Genomic DNA, 6192 nt, shown 5'->3' with positions numbered 1-6192 from the left:
TAAACTTCGAATTTCGCATAACTTTGGAAAAACAAATTTTAATTTCATACGTGGAGTAAACCAAAGTTTTGGCCAAAATTTATGCTAATAAAAACAGGTAAATTTCAAGCACTTTTCGATAAAGTTTGACATGGATTTGTATATGTAGGTACATATACATTTCTTCTTACCTTATTTTAGAATACATACGTATACAATAAACAAATCTGCATATATATATATATAAATGTACATACAAACAAACATATATATCTGCAAGTGCATTATTTGCCTGCATTTCTGCTCCAAAGATTTATGCAATTAGCTAGCAGCGAAACAGGGTTAAAAGTGTGTTTATGTTTTTTAAAATCCGTCAATTTGTTCATATATGTATGTATGTATGTATAATGTGTGTGCTCGTTTATCTGACAAATTAAAAGAAACGAAAAGTGAATTTACACCTTGAAGTTGTGCAATTAAAATATGTTTTTGCTATGCACATAAAAGTAGTGATTTTGCATGTATGTATGTATGTAAGTACATGCATACCATACCCTGCAGGAAATGTACCTAACTGTAAGCTAACTTTAAGTTGATTAGGAAGGAGCTATAAGTCACTTATTATCCTTATATTTTCTTTGACGAAACCTAACTATATTGCTATGGCGATGGCCGCGAAATAGTCAAGGGTGGTTACCTCTGCATTTGATGTAACTAACTTATAACTAACTAATTTTGGGCATAAAATATCAATAGAAAAAAACAAAAAAATTTTTATTAACTTTTTTATTTATTTTTTATTTATTTACTTTATTTATTTTATCACATTTCAAATTTTTTTACATATTCTGCTGTAGGTGGTCCCATATTCGAACTCCGTCACACATAACTTCAAAATGATAATATGAAACTTCGATCTTCCTTTTATTTGCCCTCAATTCGAAAAAGTATTTGCGAAGTGCAGGATATTTAAATAGAAACGCGTTTAAAGAAAACAATCTCTAGCTTTACTCCTGCATTTCTTGTCCACTTGTTTCAAGTTAACTTTTTGTAGCTAACTACAAGTTACATATTTTATGGAAATCCCGAAAAAAAGCTAACTACAAGTAGGTTATTTTTTATCAATTGATAATTTCTTTCTGCAGGGTAGTCACACATCAACGTATTTGTATATCTTTGTTAAAATTGCGACTAGTTCAGAGTGAATTTGTACAGTAAAATGCGAGTAGTACTAGTTTTGATCTATTTGAAGAGGGATCTGCCTAACAAGCAACAAATACAAGCAACCTACTCATGCACCGTATTAAGTTTGAAAGTGCGTAATTAATGAAAAAGCGAGAAGTATAAACACGTTTTAGGTTTATTTAAGTTGTTGGCTTACCTTCTCAGATTGCACTCGTATATTTATTAAAGTTCTGAAAAGAAATAAAAAATGTGCAAAGTTAGTCAGAGTACTAAAAGAGATTAAAATAATTAAAAAATCGGCATTTGTATCTCCAATAAATTTTTCAAAATCACTTGAAATCTATTTTAGTCTAAAACACTGGTAAATATGCTTGCAAATATTATCAAAAAAAAAAAAAAATAAATTTAAGGATTTTAAATTACAATAGACAATCAAGCGTTGCTTGATATTCTCAAATAACAATAATCTGCACTGTTCGTTAGAGTGATATGATTGGACAGAATTTTAAAATTACATATTTCCAGTGGTTTGTATTACACAAAGATATTTATGAGGTTTTCATTTATTTTCCAAACTGAATTTAATATATTTAAATAGCTCTTATTTTCGATTTAAAATAAATTTTTTTTTTTAATTACTTCAATAATACCAATGCCTCCCCGTACATATCAACCTTGGGTTTGACATTTTCGTATCCCAGGAAAAATGCAATTATTAAAATTAGAGCTAAATAAGTTGAAAACCGGCCCTTAGACTTTTAAAATGGCATCAAGGCCTGTGAACAGCTGTAAAACTCTTTTGAAACACCTGGGAGCCCACAATTGCGTAGCTCTGTGGTGGGTTCTGGGACATGAAAGGTTTGAAGGCAACGCAAGTGCTGACTGTCTCGCAAAGTGTGGAACTCAAATGGGCCTGCATGGTCCCCAGCCGTTCTGCGGTACATCTAAAGAAGAGTACACTGCAGAACTACTTAGGAGTTGGGAAGAATCTCAGATTGCTGCCCACTGGCGGAAGTCGCAAGGAATAAGACAATCACAGAGATTCATAACTCCTTCCTGGAGGAACTCCGAAAGACTCCACACGGCAAGTTAATGTACTATTCGAATGAAATGGGGCTTTCTGTCGAGACGGACCGCAGGTGTTGTGGGCTGGTGGAGGAAGCCTCAGAGCATATTCTATGTGACTGCCTACGTATCTTGAATAGCAGACTGATACACCTTGGAGAATGATTGTCTTCTCAATCAGAAATTTGGAACCGTTCAAAGTGTTTCGCTTTTAAATAGCCCTAGCTTGAAATGATTACAATTAGGATTTAACATAGTAGATCTTCTTAGGTCGCAGCGCGAGTATCCCTGACGTAATAATAATAATAAAAATATGCATGTATGTATGTATTTGTAAAGAGATATACATTTGTATAAGACTGTACAGTAAAATGAATTGCTATAAGCAGTTAGTTTGTTTTTATTGTATTAGCTGTGTTTTAGTTTAGTTCATCTTACATTATCTACATTTTTCATAAACTTGACATTGAAAAACAATATTAAAAACTCAAAAAAGCGCTATTGATTTTTTTGGCATAGAGTCTAAATATTAAGATACCAGCCAAAAATACTATAGAGTTTTGAGTTGACCTACCAAATTTTGTTCGGCTCGAAGCACTATATCATATGACACTCTTGAAACTTGTTTCGCAAACTTTTGACTTCTGAAAAGAGTTCTCGCATTTTAACTGCTCCCACGCATGCATGGCTAAATACGCAATCGGACAACAAAACGCGATAAAAATTAAGGGGCCATCAAATCATTATTCTACATATCTGGACTAATGTTTTCCATAGTAACACTTTTTAAACATTTAAACTTTTCAAACACCAAGAACTTAAAGTTAAGGAATATTTTCTCTAAATTCTTCTACGACAATGGAAATTTCAATCAGTTGACTTTGAAAGCACTCTAATGAAAAAGTATTGCCATCAGGATTGAATTTTAATAAGTTTTTTACTAATTGGGATATGAAGATTTAGGAAATAAGTTAAATTTTAAAATACAAGACCAAAAAAATTGGTATTTATGCCAAAAATATGAGCATCGTTCCCATAGTGCAGTGTTAGACTTCCATAAATGTATGTATTTAAAACCTTTGCCCTAACTTTGAAGTGACTTAAACAAAATGGGCGAGTAATGAAATTTACTTTCTGATTTGATTTTTTTTAGATCAGCAAAAAAATTAGCACAACTCAACTTTAGAAAGCATTGCTTGACGAACGAATTAAAAGGCACACCGAGACCTAAAGACAACAATGCATGCATATCGTTTTCTAGAATTTTTTTGCAGTGTGTAAGTATATAAATATGCCAAAGAGCAATTTGTTGTAATTAAAAGTCAAAAAGGTACAATGGGAATTGAAAAGTTGTAATGAAAACCAAAAGAACAGCAACAACTCTCTGTGGCCTAAATGCCAAAAGAAACCAAATACATACATAAATAATAAAATAGAACTTTGGGTTCATTAGAGAATGAAAAGTTGTAAATCATGTTTTTGTTGGCGCCTTGGTTTAATTCTTTAATAGCTAACCAGTGGGGTGGCTAAGATGTCAGTCAAGTCACGGTCGTAGCGATATCGACGAAAAAATTCTATGCTATACAAAATGCATATATGTATGTATATGTATGCACATGCAAGTACAATAAAAAGTTGTGTTGCAAGTGTTTAAATTGCTGTTGATTAGCTGATTGTAAGTTTAACTTTTTCTTTTACATATGTATATATGTATGTGCTTACGTACGTACAAATTTTTTGTTATAGCTTCGCTCAAATGCATTGTGGTCTATACATTTACATAAGCCAACAATGATTTGCTTAAGTGGCGGCTGATTGTTGAATTGCAGGTGGTCAGTCCGGACATAGCACATTTGTTGGCTGGGTGCATAATAAGAAATACTTTAAATGATGCAGTAAAAAATGGAAAGCGTGAATGTGTGGTTCGTTTGCTGTCAGCAACGGTAATTTCAACACTCTTGCGGTTTATTGTTCTTTAGCTTCCTTTCTCCTTTAATCGAGTTCGTGTTGTATTGGCAAACGATTTTATTTATTCTTTCACTTTTCCTACAGTTTCATTGAAAACTTTTCCACTTTTCTTTAACGATTTCCTTATGTTATTATTATTGTTTTTGCATAAATTTAATTTATCGTGCATTTTTTGTTATTTCTGCGCTCTAATTGCATTTGACACGAAATTGTGATTTATTCTAGGCAGCTTTATTACACCAAGCGTTCGTTCGTTGAGTACATAGTTCATTCGATTGTACCCCAACTCGCGCTGTTGTCGCCGCTACTGCCGCTGTCGCAGCTGTTGTTGTCCTAGAAAGAGGTCGTACGTGTTAACCTTGATTTTGTTGTGCAACAGAACTGTGATTTACAAGTAGACGTGGTTTTATGCTTTTACTTTTTTTTTTTTGCTTTTTTCATGTGTCTTTTTTTTAAGATCGTTGAAGTAGGCAATATCAGGTTTTCGACTTTGTTTTGTAATGATTTTTTCTTCAATATTTGTTAGATTTGCTAATGAAATTAACTTGATCTTTATTCTGTGTTGTATATTTCTGTGAACTTGTAAACCTCAATAAGAAGAAGTATTTATACGGCCTTTAACTAGGCTATCTTAACCCTATGATTCGAACCTGATTCAAGAGCTAAGATAGTACTGTTAGTTCCCTCGTAAGCTGGGCTACCATATTTCCCGAAAATAGCTAATCTTTGATTCAAATTTTCTCTGGGGAGGAGACCTTCAAATATTGAGATTAGCACAGAAACCAAAATTTGTACAGGCCTTAGGTATAATATTACAAATAAAATATTAAAAGAGCTCTCCTATACAAGTCTGATAAAAAAAAAAGTATCCAAGGCCGAAGGTCATCTTTTGCATAATTCTCACGATCACAAATTTTAGTCCAATGCCGATGTAGAATTGCTCGGTTATTACGCTTAAAAGAGAGTGGGTCCACTTGATCACTTATCTCTTACGAAACAATTGAACAATCGTAGTACCAAATACGGCAAATGAAAGCCAATGAAATTTTCCAAGAATAAATCACTTTACGATTGGCTCGATAGTTTCTGAGAAATTAAATAATAACTCCAGATTTTTTGTTTTGTTTTATTAAAAAATTTAAGAAAAATCCAACTTTAACAGTGGAAAAGTAAAACAATAAGGACTGTTCTGATAGCATAATAGGTGGCAACTCTTTGCGAAAAACTAAAACCAGTTTGCACATCTACAGGCCAAGCGCTTTAATTTGACCCCCCATTTTTTTTTAAATCTAGCGAACGGTGCGCGTATTACATATAGATGCTAAAGAATTTAGCAGTGGTCAAGGCGAATTCATATAAGGCTTTCAAATTTAAAAAAAAAAACCTTGCTGACTTTGACTTTTAAGTCATCTCAAATAATTAAATTGCAACATATTGTAAATACATATCGAGCCCTAACCGCCAAAATAACGTAAGCGACAACTCTAGATGCTTTGAAATATTTCTGAATCGTAAAAATAATTTTCAAAAACATTTCGCTTACGTTATTTTGGCCGTTGGGGCTCGATATAAAGTACATATTCCCATTAAAATTCATTTCACTTCAAAAGATACAAATTTATCATAAATACTTTGCTTTGTATAAGTTTCTCATTCTGTCACTTTGATTTATGATCAACGAAATTGCTTTTAATGCCGTACACATTTCTGCAAATTATCGACTCCATAAAAATTTATTACATTTCAAAGTTTTTATTCGCTGACTATTCGATTTCGCTGTCGTAAGCGTTCATTGCCCTTGGCATCCCTTCATAAATTACAATTCGCCAGCATATTCGAATTGCTCTGAATCATCAAGTTAACATTTGAATTTGAAGCGATGACGGCAAAAGAGAAGAGACGCCAGAATACTAAAACAAAACTTGTTATATATTTTGACAAACTCAATTTGTGCACTCAATTTGTAGTTATGCAAAACGTCAATTAACCTCAATT

General features: G+C 32.7%; 1 long non-coding RNA gene across 2 annotated transcripts in view; it reads right to left on the bottom strand.

The window, feature by feature from the left end:
• Nucleotides 1-1142: 1142 nt before the first annotated feature.
• LOC108365243 (uncharacterized) overlaps nt 1143-6192 on the bottom strand; it is an 80360-nt gene continuing 75310 nt past the window's right edge. For both annotated transcript variants that reach the window (XR_001847895.1, XR_001847896.1), the window contains exons 5-6: nt 1361-1394; nt 1143-1153 (exon numbers count right to left, since the gene is read on the bottom strand). This is a non-coding gene — a long non-coding RNA (uncharacterized LOC108365243). The remainder of the gene's footprint in view (nt 1154-1360; nt 1395-6192) is intronic.

Source organism: Rhagoletis zephyria, unplaced genomic scaffold (genome assembly GCF_001687245.7).
Source record: "Rhagoletis zephyria isolate East Lansing unplaced genomic scaffold, Rhagoletis_zephyria_1.1 Rzeph_scaffold_01814, whole genome shotgun sequence".
Classification (NCBI taxonomy): domain Eukaryota; kingdom Metazoa; phylum Arthropoda; class Insecta; order Diptera; family Tephritidae; genus Rhagoletis; species Rhagoletis zephyria.
The sequence above is the reverse complement of the archived record's forward strand: the minus strand, read 5'-3'. Positions and strand labels throughout refer to the sequence as shown.